Source organism: Magnolia sinica, chromosome 6 (assembly GCF_029962835.1).
Source record: "Magnolia sinica isolate HGM2019 chromosome 6, MsV1, whole genome shotgun sequence".
NCBI classification, from domain to species: Eukaryota; Viridiplantae; Streptophyta; class Magnoliopsida; order Magnoliales; family Magnoliaceae; genus Magnolia; species Magnolia sinica.
In genome coordinates, this window is record NC_080578.1 from 42,217,117 (window position 1) to 42,236,129 (window position 19,013).

The window sequence follows — 19,013 nt, forward strand, 5'->3', positions numbered from 1 at the left end:
TTGAAGAATTCTTTCATTTAAGACTTGAGTTCTATGTAAAGAGAAAGGTGAGCTTTGATCTAGGCCCCCCATTTTTTCTTTTTGGTAATTGAGAAGATGGTAGTATTGACTTACTACTTTCATGCAGAAAGTAATGTTAGGTAATCTTGAAATAAAGCTGTTGAGATTGTCTAAAAAAGTCAGATTCATCATTGGGGTGGTAGAACGAGAAATTATTCTGAGTAACAGGAAAAGACCGGATCTAGTCCTCGAGTTGCAGTAAAAGGGTTTCACACCGTTCCCTAAAACCAAAGGCATTGATATAGGTGATGCAATAGAAACAGAAGAAAATGAAGAGACATCGGAGGTGGGAAGAGTTGCAAGAGGAAGTGATTACGAGTATCTACTGTCGATGCCGATTGGAACCTTGAAGCTGGAAAAGGTTCAAGAGTTGTTGGCTGAAAAGGGAAAGCAAGAAATGGAGGTGGAGGAATTGAAGAAGGAAACTCCAAAGTCTCTGTGGATGAAAGATCTTGATGCTTTCATTACGGCACTTGATGTGTGTCTCGTCTCATCCCAATTTTGAGGACATGACTTTCCATTTTTTTCTTTTTTTTTTTTGGGTCTTTCTTGTCTGATTTTCAATCGATGCAGGAGCATGAGAAGGAAGAAGCCCAGGTGGAGGAGGTGACAGAACAGATGGAGGGCAGGGCAGGCAAGCCTCTCGCTAAGGCTTCTAGACAAGTTGGAAAGAAACCAAGAAAGAACAACACCAAGAAAGCCAATGAAGCAGATACTGTTGTTGAATCTTTAGCATCAGTTAGTACCATAGCTGAAACTGGTAGGCATCATTCTTTTTCGATGAATAAAAAATCATCTTTGTTAGTAAGCCAGTGTTTGGACGTACACGCCAATCGGCAACATAGAAATTGAAACCCAATTGGTGTGTTTGGACGTACACGCCATTCGGCAGCATAGAAATTGAAACCCGAAATGGGTGGATTGTCAGTTACCATTTTTTTCCCATCTTGAAGATTTCATTCATCTCAATGCATGTTATATCTTTCTCTCTGTAGGACATGTTTCCAAGGGGGCAAAACCCAAAGGTAGGGGAGCTCCGAAGAAGGCTCGTGCTAGAAAGGTGTACTTGCAAATCCTGAAACTTCTTATTTCCCAAGTATCTCCCTGTTTTTGTGGACTTCTCATTGCCTTTTTGGTTTGGGTCTTTCCACAGAAAATGCCGACTGCCGTTGATAGTGAAGAGGAAGATGATGAGGTGCTCGAGCTAAAAGAACGACTGGCAGCGTATAACATTTATTCTCCTTCAGATCAAACAAGTATATGATCATCCATGTGCAGTAAGCTTTTGGATCAAAGTGAAGCGAAGAATAGGGTGTTAGTTGATGGCAAATTGATAACCAGTAGATGCACATCCATGGAGTTTTCACTTGCAATTGTTGAGAAGTTATTTGGCTGCGAGAAGGCATTGGATCTTGCTATTAATGAGAACTTTAAATAGACATATAACTATTATGTTGGTATTGTACTTTTGTGAATGGAAATGAATGATTGGGTTTGATTGAATAAATGATTGATTTAGTCATGAAGTATTTATCTATATTAGCTTATATGAGTTATCAACGTGTACTACAATCGTAAGAGCTACCATTACTATTTAAATTTTTTTATTAACAATAGGCATTAGCTACGGCTATTAACCGTAGCCCTTTGTTGAAAACCGTAGCTCTTGCTAATTTTAGTTTTTGCTACGCTCCTCATTCTACTTTTAGCTACAGATATAATCCGTAACTATTTATAATTTTAAGATACGGACAATATTGCTACGGCTTTAATCTATACCAATAGTTTCAATAGCTACGGCTATGAACCATAGCCTTTTATATGAAAACCGTAGTTGTTGTTAATTTAAGCCTATTGCTACAGTTCTTGCTCAACTTTTAGCTACAAATATAATCTATAGTTATAAATACTTTAGCGCTACAGAAGCAACGGCTACGGATTTAATCTGTATCCATTGTTTATATGGCTACGAATTTAATCCGTAGCCATAGCTTTTAAACCTATGGCTACGGTCGTGGTACGAACTTTAACCGTAGCCATAGACCTTTAGTTATGGTTTTTACCCGTAGCCTTTACCTAATTTTCTGGTAGTGAGATGATGGACGGCTGGGATAAAACATATAATGTCAAGGTGGCTCCCACCCCACACGGGCCCATCATCATATAAAATATAATATTATATTTTAATAATGATTTAATAATAATTATTATTATAAAAAAGAAGGGGGAGGGAGGTTTTCTTTCCATCCAGTGTCACCAGCTACATGGGGTCCAGCAACCTCAGCTACTAGACGCTCCATGGCCGCACTTCCATTAAGGTGGGGTCCACATACACGTGGCCCACTAGCTATATACAACAAGGTGGCCCCACACCAAGGTGCTGAATGGCATGGATTCACACGTGCACCATGGTGGCCCATGGGCGGCCTAGATAGAATACATGAACCATATGTCACAATGGCGGCCACAATACTTGGAAGGGGAGAGAGAGAGAGAGAGAGAGAGAGAGAGAGAGAGAAACATGAAGGGGAGGGACCCCACCACTATTGGGCCCTCCCTATACAATGCATACATCAAGTGGGTCCCACAACAAGTGGGCCCTCTAATAATCAAAATCACATAAAAATCACCCACCTCAAGATCTCTTCTTCCTTCTTCTGCCAATGCATGCTAGAGCTCTAAAGAAACAATTTCAACAGTTGAGATGGACTTAGGATGGTAGGATTGGGAGATAGGAAGTGGGCCACACAAAGCTCTCTCATGGAGCTAGTTTGGACGATTCCTCTCTTTGGTAGCATGAAATGGAGTGAGAAAATGAGAGAGAGAGAGAGAGGAGTGGTGAGATGGAGGGATGGGATGAGAGGGCATGGTGCTTGTTGACTTGTGGTAAGAAATGAATGGGATGGGTATGGGTTGTGTAAGAGAGAGTTGACTTGGGGAATGGGAAAGGGATGGGCAAGGTAAGTTTGTGTACTAGACATTGATTGATGGATTGATGTGATGTATTGTAGAAATTCCCTCGGTATTCGCAACGAGCGGCATTTTTCTCGAACTGAACGCGGGCCCACATCTCCTGGCCTGGGTATCGCCTCGGTGCGTAATACACGGCATCGGACCGCTGCGACGGCACGGTCACAAGGGTATAAGTCTTGGGTCGGGCTGACTCTAGAATACGGGATACAACTCAAGGTCACGTGCAACTGCTATCTACACGTCGTGGGTCGCTGGAATTCGACCAGGAGGACTGCGGAAGCCTACGAAACAGTATGGGCTAAGATACAGACCCTACTGCCGAGTCGGGCTCTCTCGACTTGCTGTCAGGTCGGGGCGAGTTCTGCGTCCACCACATGCCACATGATGCAAAAAATCAGAGAAAAGGGAAGGAAAGAAAGAAAGGGCAAAAAAAGGAAGAGAAGATAGAGGGAAAGGAGATGAAGTGTTGCTAAGTTGACTCAGCTAAAACTCGTCGAGTCAAGTTAAGTTTAGTTTGGGCTAAGGTTAGACCCGTCTAGTCAGGCCATAAGAGAGAAAAAAGGGGGAAGGAGAAGAGAAGAGTTAAGGGGTCCCTTCAAGCTTCGGGCTGCCAGGTTAACAACTCACTGAGTTAGTTGAGCTTGATCCATTGTTGAGATTAAAGTGGGTTGGGTCTAGATTTGTTGGGTGTGTTTTGTAGAGAGAGGATGATCAGTGAATAAAAAAGAAAGAAAGAAGTAGAAGAAAGAAAGAAGAGGGAGAAGGAAAGAAGAAGTGTGGCGGATATGTCAACTCAACTCACCCAAGTTAACTCGTTGGATATTGAGATGGGCCGCATCCAACTTCCGCTAAGGAATAAACTCTCTGCGCTCTTGTGTGGAAATTTAGATTTAATTATCTACCTAGACACTATAAGTATGAATCTTATATTTTCCAAAATCTCAACCTTAGGTTGGATGGTAGGTCAAAGTCCACTAAATAACATAATTAAGACCCTAACATTGATCCTAACCGTAGATAGTTTGTAAAAAATTAATCTAACCATATGATTTATAATTCATGGTAGGATCCGAGTCTTAGGGAAAGCACGCTTCCTATCAACATTAGTTGGCGATTCAACTCGTAAAGTGATAATTTCTTCCCCTTGAGCTTTCCACTTCCCTGTTAGCTTAAGTGATAGCTTTCATTTTAATTTCAGTTGATAATTGATATCTCTATTTCATAGTTACTTATGTTATTTGTTAGAATTGATTCTAAATTATGTGCTCAATATTTGTCCTGCATAAACATCTATATATTGCACTTATATATTCTCTCATGCTTGTAGATTACTTGTGGATTTCTGTGAAACTTGAATTGGTACATCTATCAGTGGAGAACCCCACTTACATTGTACATCCAGACTTGGGATGTAACTTGATTGATTGTGATTATAATGGACCTTTGACCTAGTGGCTACTTGAAAGATGAGTTAAGTGGAATATTGATGTGGGCCTACCATCCATGGATTGTTGTGCCTATGTGGATTTTGAAGATGATCTTTTATCGCATTGATTTGGTATTTGCCCTATATGGCTTTGATTTGATATTTGACATATGTGGTTTAGTTTTGGTATTTACCCTATATGGCTTTAATTTGATATTTGCCCTATGTGGGTTTCATGTATTATTTTTGTACAATCATATGATAGTAAGTTCTAAATGTTGAATTATGATTGGCCACTAGTCGATGAGGTTCCATTAAACATCATAACATTGGAGTCTCATGAGCCAAGGATGGTAGATGGGACAATATGCTCAAGCTGTCGTCCTATGCTGGGTGATGAGCCCCCCATAGTGATCTTTGAGCTTTCTTAAATCGGCTGGTTGTGATCGAAATAATAACAGTTGGGCTAATCAAGCATTCATAGCATACGGGTGATAACAGGTGGCTAATTCAGGATGCTATAGCACGTGCCCTAGCGTGGTATCGTTTCGCTAGCTCCTAGACCATCGACTATCGGCCCACATACGTGATGTACATTGAGCTTGGTCACTATGCTTGTATGTGATGTACACACGTGATGTGCTTATGCTTGTGATCGGCCATATGCATTGGCTTCGCCCAAATTCCAATTGGATGAGCATCCCTAGGTTGATGTGCACTCACGCATCCATGCATTTAAATAAAACTACATCATGTATTGTTTTGAATGGCTTGTTATTTAAAACTATACTTGACTAATGCGGTGGTGTGTAATCTTGAGGGGAATTCAAAATGAGCTGGTCACTCATTCATCGAATATATAACCGTACAGGTAGGCATGTGGCTTAAATGATATTCATGTCCCGATTGATGAGGAATAGGGTACAATTATTGGGAATGCATGGCTGTATCTACCAAGAGAAGCTACGTGATTTTGTAGCTCAAGACTAGTTACAATTTACTTTGTTTCAACTACTAAATTATTTCATTCTGTAATTGTAAGTATTGAGACATTGGTTTGTATAAGTCATTTGGGCAGCCACTCGTACATTTTGAATGTGTATGCAAATTTCCTTATGCTTGATTTGTTTCTCTTCCGCTAAACTGCTAACTCTAAAAAAGAAAAAAATAGAATTTAACTATCTTTAAAGGTTAACACTTGGGTTTTCAAAAAATGAGTTGTATACTCAGGTTTTGAAAATCGGGGCATTACTATAAGTGCTTATACTCAAGCACAATTTAGTTGTCAAATTTCTTAGTCCTAAAAGGATCGCAAGCTCTTATGAAAATTCTCTTTGATAACTCATAAAGATATAACATCGACTTGATCAAACGTCTCCGGAAAGACTCAACATCTCAAGTCATGAAAGTTCATGGTTCAAATATCAAAACACTCCGTATGAATCAACCATCAAGTGGTATAACCTTAGATTGACCTTAGGTTAGGTGTATTTTCATAGTGTCTTAATGATCATCTTTTATGTTAGAATACACTTAAGTTAGACCAGCCCGTCATCTGGTTCGGCCAGCCTAACTGTCTTCGGCTAACCCTACATGTTTCAGGCCACTTTACAGATTAAACAAGATTTTTAACGGCATGTTCGACCAGCCGAACATGACCATTCATGTAACGTCCTGGATTTTTGCTATTTTGAATTTCTAAAAACTCTTAAAAACTTTTGATATGACTAGCCTACGTTGTCGCTTATTAGCCCTTGACACTCGAAATGAGCCTATACATGAGTGATACCGGTAAAGAAGTGCACAGATCTGATTAATCAACGGTAAGAAGCCAACGAATCCACCCGATCACTTAAACATTGAGATTAGCCTTAGGATTTGTTCACGTAGGGTCCAAATCTAGCCGACCTATCATTGACTAATCGAGATATCCGTAACTAAATAAAGACTTACAAAAAGCTAAGACAACTAGGGGTCAGATCTTAATTAACAAACCAAATCAATCCAGTTACTCCTTTAGCCTAAGAACCAACTGCTTAGGGTTATTAGGATCGAATCGTTTTTTCTACAAATTACAAATAGGGCACACTATGAACTTATTTAATCCAAACTCTAATCATTGCACACAAGAAATATCAATACCCAATTCATTATAGAAATGTCATGATTATCCAAACAAGTTCTACACTGCTCGTTAGTGGGCCACTAAACCCGAGGCTATAGAAATACATTCATCTTAGTGGGCTTGACGTCTATCGCGAGACATTGAGTCGAGATCGTAACTCGAATCGCTCAACTTGGACTTGCAAGGTCAATGCATGAGTCATGCAAATATTCTTTAAATTAACTAAGAACTTAAGTAACTTATCTGCGTTCAGTCTTTGCCCAAGTTGTGGCTTTCAAACCGTTAGATCATGACCAAATTTAAGGCAGCAATCTAAACTAATATCTTGCACATATCCGTATAGTCGCGGCCCCGATCAACCATCGGTGACCGTCGAACAGACTTTTAATCATACCCGTCGATCGACATATCCAAATGGCAGGCCGATTATGTCTATGCGTAGATCATCACTAGGGCCAACTATCCAACGATGGGTGTCGACTCATACGCACCATAGTGGGCCCCCCAAAGGATAGAAACACACTCCCCTAAGTCTAGGATAGTAAAAACTCAGCCCTTATGGCCATTTTCACCAATTTTGACACTATATAAGGCCCTTGTTTGGACACCCCCTCCTCCCATACGAATTTCATGCCTTAGAGCAAGAGAGAAAGGGGGGAAGGGAGAAGAGAAAGAGGAGAAAGGATAAGAGAGAGAGCTTGGGGTGTGTGTGTTAGTGCACATTCACCCTCTCATCCTCTCTCTCTAGTCGCCTCGCTGTAACCGGAGCCGTCGTCGGAGCTTTCCCAGCAACGATTGGGGGTAAGTGTTGAATCTCACTTGTAATCTAGGGTTCAATAGTTGTTTATCCCTAATCTCACAAGCTTGTATGCTTATTCAGGCCTTTCGACGATCTTTCCCTAACACCCGAACCCTACGAGCACCATGAGCTGAGCGAATCGTCATAAGGTGCGGACCATTATTTCTAGGTTTTTTTTATTGACCCTTAAGGGTCTCAATTAATAATTAGTTGCTTGTAGATAAATGGTGTATGCTAATATGTTAACATTTTAAATTTATTACAACATATGCTATTTGTTGGATATGGATGCTCAAATGTTTGATGAAATGCTTGAGTGGTAGAATGTATTGCTTTGTCGATGTTCATGTGCTCAATTTAATACTTAAATGATTATATTACTTTATGCATGCTCACATATTTGATTTAATGCTTTCCTGAATGTAGTACCCTATGGATGCTTATATGTTCGATGAAATGCCTAGTTGGTTGTGTAGTAAAACATACGCTACAATTGCATGATATATTATTTAGTCCATAGCGATACTTAGGATTGCTATGATGTTGGGTCAGTTGGCTAACCGCCTTAATTAAAAAGGTGACCCAAGTTAAGGTGGCCGCCCTCGGCTTGTTCGATCGACTCGGGTCGTACATGAATGACCGACAGTAGATGGACTACATGGGATGCTTGCACCCAATGTCGATTGCGCCGGGGTTCTCCTAGGTCGATCAAATTAGTCACTAGCTGATTAATTATGTATGTTTACAATGTACGACATGACTAAATAGAATCTAAGTTACATCATTCTCATTGGATAAGTCCATTAATAACCGTTAGTGCGATAAGATCCCACTAGGACTCATGAGCCGAGCATGGTGGTATGCGACACTGTGTTCGAGCTGTTGGCCTATGCTGGGGTGACGAGCCTCCCCATAGTGACCAGTGAGCATTAATGGAGGTAAGAGATTGTAGTTCGAACTTCCCCCATCAAATTACCCGGCCGATGTTTCTATGTCAGAGTACCATTTGAACGACCCGAGCATGAACAGAATTGCATGACGAACCCTTTCCTTTATGCATGTTAACTTTATGTGACAAGCCCGCACCTTGGAACTGAGTGATCATACTTGGTATTTGGGTGACGAGTCATACCGAGTTGATTCTCATACATTTGGGTACCATGTCATACTTTTGGAATCGATGATTTGTAAGATAAACGTGCAATACCTAAATTTAGATCAAGGGACACTGGTGAGGATTCACTACGTGCAGCAACGAGCCACATGATTTAGATAAGGACTCATGATATAACGTTGGCTTCCTAACTTCATCAATATGCTGGATGAATAGAACTTAATAATTACTCGACTAATATGAACATTCATCGCATTAGTTTAGGCTGTAGCGACTTGGGCATTGTGGTCATGTGATAAAAGAGTATTGGCATTTACGAATGAGGCGTTGAAGTTACTTGTGAGGGAGTATTGGATTGAAAGGTATATGCATCATTACATAATCTCATTCGTCCATTTAACAAGAGTATTTAGGAAATGTTTGATTTCTTATTTTATCATTACCTATGTTGATTGGGTTGATAACAATTATACTTGGAACTAATGGAACCACTGAGTTAGCTACTCACTCCCACCTGAGACGGTGTTTTAAAACACTAACCAGGCATTTTTGTTGATGCAGGTTCTATCAAGGCCTCCAGCAGGTAGGCTTGTATCGGCTTGCACTTTCATCGTGATGCTTTGGGAGCATCGAGCGAAACTGAAAGACCTTGCTTCTATTTTACTTTTATGTATGTATATGTTAAAGTCCCCGATCGGACATGCTTTATGTGTAAACTTTATTATATGTTCATTGTGGCTTGTATAATTCCTATTTTGGGCAATCACCACTATTGGAATTGTATTTTTAACTGTTAATCCTATATTTCTGAATCATTCATTATCTCTACTTCGCTTTGGATCCTCTATGTGAATTACGTTACTCTGATTATCCGTGTATGGAATGAATGTGAATCTGAATGAGGTGATATGTGCATTCTCATTGGGTTAACACCCGGGAACTCAGGATCAGGGTCTCTGTACTCAGGTGTCGATTTTCGGGGCGTTACAGTTCGGCCAACCCGGACTTGTTCGGTCAAGTTTCCAGCAATGACATGTTTTCAGATTTCAGGCATATTAGGCCAGCCGAACCCTTTGTCGGCCAACCGAACTGGAGGTTTCGTCAGCCAAACTTAGGCTGGGCCAAACGAATTTTTAAAAGATCTTATCCCACAAATTTCGAGTGCTGTTGGAATGAAATCATTAGAATCCAGCTGCCGAATTGACACTCGAGCCAACCAAATTTTCAAATCATTTGGCTATAAATGGAGGGCTTCTCTCATTTATTTATATAACGAAAGTTTGTGAGAAAATCTATGTTTTCAAGTGAGAAAGTCAGGCTCCTCTTAAGCTTGTTGAGCATAATTCTAATCTTCTGTTTTAGCTTATTTTAATTCTCTTCTCGAGTCACTTTAACTATTTTTAATAGAGTAATCCAAACTCTCTACTTGAGATCCAGAGAATTGAATTTGCAGCACCTAGGGTACTTGTTTTATATTGAATACTATATAGATCCCTATATTCTTTTGAGTTGAATGTTCACAACCCCAAGTGTAGGGTCGCGATGTAGTAATAATCTCGGTGAGACCGAGGTCGAATCCACAAGGACTGATCTCGTGAGTATTCTGAAAGCAACTAGAAGAAGAACTAGAAAAAGATGAAAACTTAAATCTGGAAGTATAGAGAGTAATTGTGAGAGAATAAAAAACTTAAGAAATTCAAAGGTGGGAAAATAAGGTTTCCAAGGATCCACTTGTAGAGATCAGGGAGATCTATTCTTGATTTAATGACGCAATTGGAATCAGAGTCCCATCTTATCCAATTGGAAGATATTTCAGTAAAACCAAATCTGAACTTCTTTTGACCTAATTCTCAATGGATGAGAGGTGTGAGAACTGGAAGTGATTCCATCACAAAACCATGCCCATGAGACAAGGCAAACAATAGGATTTACCAATCTCACAACTAATCTTAAGAGAATTATGAAGATTAGAAGGATTTCATCACCCAACCATGCCCATGGGACGATGGTGAACAACAAGATTTCCTAATTTCACAATCTCAATACATGAAAAGAACATACTCAAAGCTATCGCAGATCTATTGTAATTTAAGTCACAACAAACCATTAAAAACTGAAAGTATTTCTTATAATCAAACTAGAATCAAAGATAGTTCAACTTAAACATGAATCAAAGCAATAGTAAACATCCCATCACGCTACAAGCTTCACCTCTTAGCCCTATCTAAAAGGTTTAGCCAACCATAGACATGATTGAACTAGAATCTCTTAAGAAAAGCATAAAAACAACTAAGGAAAGGGAAGAAAAACTCTTAGCGACGGCTTCTCCACACTTTTGCTCCACTCCACAAACCTTAGAAGATGCCTAGGAACATCCTAGAGGGTCCTATTTATAGTTGTGGAACTCCAACTTTCACACCTAATTGGAAAACTCTAAAAATCGCCTCAAATTTATATAGTTTCCGAAAATAGTCTTCACTCTGCATAATTTAACAGAATGACCCAAAGTTTCAAAATATGCTTCTTCAGGACAATTTCAGGATTCATTTTTTTTCACTTCAAATATTTGATTCTCTTCATTCCTCACTTGGTTTTCTTGGATCTTTAGCATGTAAATTCTTCAATCTTGGTCTCCTAAGATCTATCCCTTGCCTTGGTGATTCTTGAGCATCAAATCCATACTTTTAGCACCCTTTTCAATCTAAGCTCTTAAATTGACCTTGTAACACAAACATGAATAAAATAGAATATTAAGCATTATCATGTTCATAAAACCAAGTAATAAATTGGGGAGATAATATGCAATATTTGACCCTTACATTGAACTCATATAAGACTTCATCAATATCCTAAGAAGAAGATCACTGCTACAGCTACAACTTTGACTCGCCAATCGAAGATAAGTACTGATTTACTTTTATTTCAATTTGGGTTTTCTGAGGGAGCTCGGAGATATCAGTGGGTTTGTCTGTCAGATTCGTGTTAGATAATAAATGTAAGGTTAGGATAGTTAGATTGGCATCATACATATGTACTTATTAAGTTAGATTTCATGGTAACATTCGAGAACTTTCAATACTTGAGTATTGAAAAGTTCAGGGTGTTACAATATACCCCCCTTAAGCATAATTTCATCCCCAAAATTTATTTACTTAATCCATTTGCATTGATCCGTTATGTTTAATATCTCACTATGTTTCTCGTGGGGTAGATGTATATATCTAGGTGTGTGTGTAATTGGTTACCTGGAAATCAGGACGCTACAATCTCTCTAACTCATTCCTCTATTCTTTCTGTTGTCGCATGTTGAGTTTATTGCAGATCTCTTACATTGAGGACAATGTAGATTTTAGGTTGGGGTGAGATTATATAGATCTAATCAGTATTTTTTTAGTTATTGAGCCAAAAAAAAAAATTCAAAATTTTCAGTTTCAAAACTCATTTTGAAAATTGATATTATGTGTATTTGAATGTTTCGAGTATTATGATGAGATATAAAATAATCTTTGAAAATCTAGAGTCTAGCTAATTAGTAAATTTTGAATAGATTCTTCTAATAAATTGATTAATAGAAAGTTTAAACACTGATTGAGTTTAGTTCACAATACACACCTGACTTAAATTATGTAAAGATTAACTTGAAATCTTAATTTTAGCTTGATGATTACTTAAAAGTGTTAGAAACAAAGACTAGAGATCCTTATCTACCTTGAGAAGTAAAAAACTAGCTAGAAAATAATTGAAAATGGTTACTTATTGTATATGTTTAATGAGAAATCAATGAAAAAGAGGGAAAAAGAACAATAAATAAATCATGTAAAAGCCATTAATGAAAAATCAAAAGCTAGAACAACAAGTGAAAAAGAGAAAGGTTCGAAATCAGTAACTTGTCTTGATCTGCCCACTTTGAAGTAATGATTATGATTAATAATTTGGAAAGAAGGTTAGCTTTTATGGATTATAAGTTGGATACCACTAAGCATATTAGGAACTTGATGTTTGAATTCATTCTATCAATTGATTGATAAAAGAGAATTTAGTTTAGAAGTTCACTAGTGATATTAAGTTCTAGATTGTCAATATTCATTCTTCTATCTTTGAACTTTACTCATATATATACATTTGCACAAAATGTTGTTTTCGAAGAGAGAGTTTAAAGTTAGAAATTTTGCAGATTAGTGTTTCACATGTTTTGCTTGGGCTAGCAAAATGCTAGTTGGGGGGTGTGTTAAGTGTGAAATATTGTATATTTTTCTTGTTATACCTTAGTTTTATGAATATGGAAGCATTTAATTAATCTAATTACACATGTTTTCTCTTGCGAGGTAATTTTGGAAGCTAAGGAGAAAAGAATGCTTAAAGCAATGATTTGATGTTCAAAGAAATACCAAGTGAAGAATTGGATCTATGGAGGTCAATATTGAAGAATTTAAGAGTCCAATATCCAAGAAAACCAAGTGAGAAAAAAATCGAAGACTTGAAGTGCAAAAAATAATAAGTGCAGAGATCGACCTTTTGATGCCATCAATGACAGCTTCGATGCCATTGAAGTGAGTTAGATGTCATCGAAGCTACCCTCAATCCCATCGTAAAAATCATGAATTTCTGAATTTGGTTGTTGGACATATTTGTGTACTCTTCGATGTCATCGAAGGAGTGTTCGATACCATCGAAGGAGGTTCTATGACATCAAGAAAATACACAATTTTAAAAGTTCGTTGCTGGATAGTTTTTGGACTCTTCAATGGGAATTCATGCCATTGAAGTTGCGATAGCTGCGTAATTCAAAGTCGGTTTCCAATTCTTCTGAGGTGGTATAAAAGTTGAAGTTCCAAAACTATAAATTGGAGTCCCTAGGATGTTCCAAATCATCTTCTAGGGTTTGAAAAGGGAGAGAATGCTTAAGTGGAGTGCCGACAACGTTCTTCTCTTCGATTTCTTCACGGGTTCTAGTAGATCTTTTAGTTGTTCTTGTAAAATGTTAGTCTTGTTAAGCTAATCTCTTAATTAAGGCTAAGGGATGAAACTTGTAGTTTAATTTTAGTATTTTGTTTATTTGATTAAATGAGATTATTTTGAATGATGAAAGTAGAGTTGATTTGGTTTGAATTTACTTTAAGCCTTTGAGTTATTTATTCCTAGATTCGTTGTGCACTCCGGGTGCAATGAATATTCTGATTTAAAATTTGTTTAGCCTGAATTAGAGAAATCAATCTATATAATTGATTGACCCAGTGACGCCTAAGGGTGAACTGGATGCTTTTAGTTCCATGTGATTGATGTTCGAGTGCTTTAGGAGAGAATCATTCAATTGAAATCATATTCTTATTGGTGGTTATGAATGGTTTAACTAAATTATATTTCGATTAGATAGAATATGACTTCGATTCCAATTATGATATACCTTAAATCAGTAAATTGATATTGTGATTGCTATAAATAGATTCTTGATCTTTAGTCTTTTATTATTATTGTTTAAAATCAATTTTATCTTGCTGGATTAAAAACCTAAATAAACCATTAGGCTTATATTAATTCTAGATTGTGTCCCCCATTCCATGTAGACTCGACCTAGGTCTCACCGAGTTATTACTATTTTTAATATTTGATACAATTGAAGGAGGAGGTCACCCTTGAATTTTTGCGGGCCAACCTTCAGGCATATTCGAAATCCACTTCGACTATTAGACGTGTAATTTTACTTTAATCCCAAGAAAAAAAAAATCAAGCTAACTTGTTATTCAAGTGGGTCATGCGAAAGGAAACAGTTAAGAGAGAGGCATCCAACTTTTAATTTTTACAGAACCTGCCGTGATAATTACATGAAATTCACTCCAACCATTAGATTTCACACCAAAATTTTAGTTATGAAGCCCAAAACTTAGGCTTATATTGTGATTCAGATGAGTCAAATACACTATTTCCAATATATGATCCACCTTGATAGAACACCTGAATAAAAGGATGGGGCTGATTTTTGGGACTTGAATCTAACATACGGTAACTTTTAATATGAATTTCACATGAACATTTCAGTGGGCCCATGAGCCGTGATCACCAACCACCATTAAGAATCATTATCCATCCAGGCCGAGCAGAGAGGCTGTTGTATATGGTCCAAGCTTGGCCCGATCAATAGAAGGCTTGAATTTTAAACCTGAGCCTGGCCCCGGGCAACATACTCCAGCCCAAGTCCTGCCTAAGGCGAGCCAGGCCTAAAACCCAACGAGCCGCCGGCCCATTCACAGCCCTAGACTTCTTGGTTTGATCGAATGCATCTCCAAAGATTACTTTCGGTTGGATCCAAACCAAAGATTTTATCTTCGTCCATGTGGAGTATATATATACAAGAGAAATGAAAAAAAAAAAATCTCCAATATTAAAACATTTCGACCCTTTCATCATTAAGGTCTAGAATGTATATTCAAAAGGAAAAAGTTAAATGATTAAACAAACAAATACTCTAAACTAAGAGTTCATTATAGCTATCCTTCATTCAAGGTGAGGCCCATCATAACCGATTCAGATCATTTTAAGATGACCCAGACCCACGGTGAAAATCCCAACCTATGGTACAGTAATTGGTGGGGATCTTAAATATTATAGCAAGCCCTCTCTTTTTATTGATTTAAAAATAGAAAAAAAATATATTAAAAACTAAAAATGTGAAAAAGCAGTGACAGTAGTTTTTCCTGTACATGAACCCAAGTTCCTTAACATATTTAAAAATTTATATATAAATACACAGATGGATAGACTAGTAGGAAATATGCGACATGCAATGCAGTCGAGGCCACTCATCAATCGAGTTCATTCATCCATTGTGCCGTGATAAGGATTGATTATGTTTCAAAAATCATATCCAAGAATCTTATCTATCTCTTTTGACCATTGACAATTATCATTATCTACCATTGTTTTAGTGGCCACTGATCAATGGATAGAAATGTCTAACAAGTGTAATTTTGGGATATATACCGGATGCCCAGTATACGAGATGGCTTTTTACAATATTACAATTCCCCGCGTGCATCTCTGCAGGTGATTTTTTTTTAAGGTACTTGGGGCATTCCAAACACGTCTCTGTCGTTTGGTAGAATACATCCCTACGTATTATTTATATTATATGCTTGGACTTTAGCCATTGGATTTGGATCTTTTTCAATCATATAAATAATCTGAATTATCATCATCACTATCGATGGGGTAGTAAAATAATTGTACGGATTGAAGTATTTCAACTCTTTGGTCATTCAAAGGTGAAAGTGTGTATGCTCAAAAGGTAAAGGTATTCTAGTCATACCCCATCCAAGGTGCGGCTTATAATATGAAGGGTTTGGATCATTTAAACATGACGCCGATCAATAGGTAAAATTCAAACATATGGTATAGAAATGTGCTGGATTTTAGATGAGGTCACTTTCATTGCACTGGTTCACTTCGACAATCAATCGATGGATCTGAACCGTCTGTTAAGTCCACGGACCATTACCATGCAAAATTTATAGTTGATTATCCTTGATATGGTCTTATTTGGTAGCGCTGACCCTTTTCCAGGCCATGAATGAGATGGCTATCATTGCCTAACAAAAGTGATTCTTTGGAATCATAAGAAATCCATGATTGTTACAAACAAATACATGTATCAAAGAGCCGGTTGGACCAATTTCTCTGTAAAAACACTACAGCAATGAAATATATGAAAATCCACCGCTATAATTAGCTGGTTGGACTTTATCTGCCATTGTTCCGAGATTTTTGCGGTGGACATTTCTGCCCCTGTATGTCGTCAACATAGAGTGGCGATCCTTTTCGCCCGCTGTAGAATAACTTTTAGCCGTGGACCGTGGATATATCTGCCGCTGAATATCTTAATATACGGGGCGTTGAGAACATCCAGCCGCGGATATATTCGGCTCTGAATAGTTGGGGTGTACACGAACCGAGTTATTTTGGTTAGCTCCTCGACTCGACTCGAAAAAGGCCTGATTCAACTCGGTTCAGAGCTGAGTTCAAGCCGGGTAGAGCTGATTTTTTTAGCTCGAAAAAATTTTGAACCGAGTTTGAGCTTACCCGTGCACGACTCAACTTAGATCGAACCCCAACTTGAATTGAACTCGAATCAAACTAGTTCGGTGACTCGGTTACTCTGATATTGATGTTGCTCACCAAGTGTTTGATGAAATGACTCAACAAAGTGTCGGCTAGTGGCAAGGAAGGTATGTATATTAAATAAATACCATTTTTTTCTAGATTTTGATGTTGCCTATAAGGTGTTTGATGAAATACTTGTAAGCAACTATTGTTGTTTTACATACAGTGAGAAATTGAAAGTGCATTGCATGTGTTTGTGAAAATACCGCATAGGCTCGATTTTAGCTCGAACTCGGCTCGAACTAGCCCGATCTGCTGAAGGAACCGAGCCAAGCGGCCAGTTAGGCTCAAGGACCGAATCAAGCCGAGTTCAAGCTACAGTCATCTAGTGGCCGAGCCAAGTCGAGATGAGGCCAGCTCAACTCGATTCGACTCAGTGTACACCCCTACTGAAAACTATTCTATAATGGCATCCATTTAGTGGCGAAAATCATCTAAATACATACAACGACAATCTTATATCCGCCGTTGTATTGAACTTATAGTGGCGGAATATCAAATACGCTATTGTATTCAACTTATAGCGTGTGGATACTGGACAGAGCGGATTCCTTGAGGGTATGAGAGATTTATCTCATTTTCACTTGGTTGCCTCGCTCGAGGGCTTTTGTGATAGGGTAAAAGGTGTAATATTTGATTAGAGTCGCCACTAACGAATTAATACGATTCTACAATCCGTTAGAACTCGTAGAAACGCTTAAAATTGAGAACCCGAAAATTCTTAACCCTAAAATGACTCATAAGTTTACGTTCCAGATATTCCAAGTAGGGAACCACAGTTATAGAGAGGAAAAGTGTTAGGTGCCCACTCTACCCGTATAGATGTACGGTCTTTACTTCAGAAGATCTGACTAACTTCTGAAGAATAAGGGTAGTTCTCGCGTACAGAAAATGTAATGCGATGCAATGATAATAGTGATTGATTGATTCAAATTTATGATGAGTGTGATCCGATTAATGGAATGCGATGTATATACTAAACAACAGCTAACTGACTAAAGTTTCTGATGGGCAAGATCCGATTATATCGGCAAGCCACAGAGCATACACCCTCTATTCAAATGCGTGAAAATGATGAAATGCACTATGATGCTAATATATATGAGGAGCAGGGGGTTGAGAAGGGAAAGAATATTGCACAATGTTGATGCACTGATTTGATGAAACTGATAGAGGCTTGAATAGTAGGATGAATAGTATTGTCACAGGGATAGATTGAGTGGAACATATTTAAACTTGGGTGGCTCAGGAGACTTGGACTCTGGATAGGCTAGGCTAGGATAGGGCTAGACTCTCTCTCTCTCTCTCTCTCTCTCTCTCTCTCTCTCTCTCTCTCTCTCTCTCTCTCTCTCTCTCTCTCTCTCACTTTCACTATCCTTAGTGGAGGAATGGCTAGGGCTAGGGGATGCTTAAGGAGGGAAATGGATTGTTGGGAATGAGAGTGGATGCTTGAAACAAGAACGGAGGGAGCTATTTATAGCCTCTAACCTTGGTTTTCTGGTAATTCCTAATGGCCCTAGGGGTAAAATGTGTTTGAATGGCTGAGATTGGAGATTGCCACATGACATCATCTCATGGGTTGGATGAGATGGTAAAAGTGTAATTTTAGATAAGGTGATGGGCATCGAATTAAATGCACCTCAACCGCATACTTAAGGTTTAAAAAAGGATTAACCCACATGCTTGAGGGATACTGCCCAGGTTGCCACCAGTCCCCACTTGGACTCCCTGCTTTGGCAAGCAGCATCCTCCAAGTGTGTGAAAGCTCTATTGTGAGGGCTACTTCTTTGAAGTTTTGACCATTTTCTACGATTGGGCTTGGGTTTGGGCTTAGTTTTAGGTTTGAGTAGGTGAGTTAACTGGGTTATGGGTTTAAGTAAGCTAACCGGGTGAGTTGACTCAGTGAGTTGACTGAGTGAGTTGACTCATCAAGTTGACTCAAAACTCTAGGGTTTTGAGTTCATAGGGTTTAGGGTTAGGCTAACTGGATTGAATGGGTTAATTGGGTTGGATGGGATGCGTTTAAGGTTTAGGATAGGTTTCCTGGGGTTTAGGCTTTTAGGGTTAGGGTTTAGGTTCAGGGTTCGGTTGTTCATTAATCCGTTCAAACTCTATCAGCTTATGGAACTAGAGTGGGGTTTCTGCAAATGCCCCTCTTTGGCAAAGGTTGTATGCAACCGAATGCCAAAGCGTGTGGACATCCCGACTTTGCTAGTCAGTCATGAATTGCGATCTGAATTTGTTGCCTTCCTTTATCTTTGTGTCAGCTGGTTGCTTGGAAATAAATAACTCATACATATCTCGAGGGTTTAAGGAAAATATTTTGATTTTCCCTGTGCGGCCGCCAATCGCAACCATTTCA

The 19,013-nt window shown here is 38.5% G+C and overlaps 1 long non-coding RNA gene across 1 annotated transcript; it reads left to right on the forward strand.

Annotated features, from left to right (window-relative positions):
* The first annotated feature begins 872 nt into the window (after positions 1 to 872).
* LOC131248704 (uncharacterized) lies at positions 873 to 1,567 on the forward strand. Its single transcript, XR_009172355.1, has 2 exons — positions 873 to 1,120; positions 1,214 to 1,567. It is a non-coding gene; the product is annotated as an uncharacterized LOC131248704 (long non-coding RNA).
* The last annotated feature ends 17,446 nt before the right edge of the window (positions 1,568 to 19,013 follow it).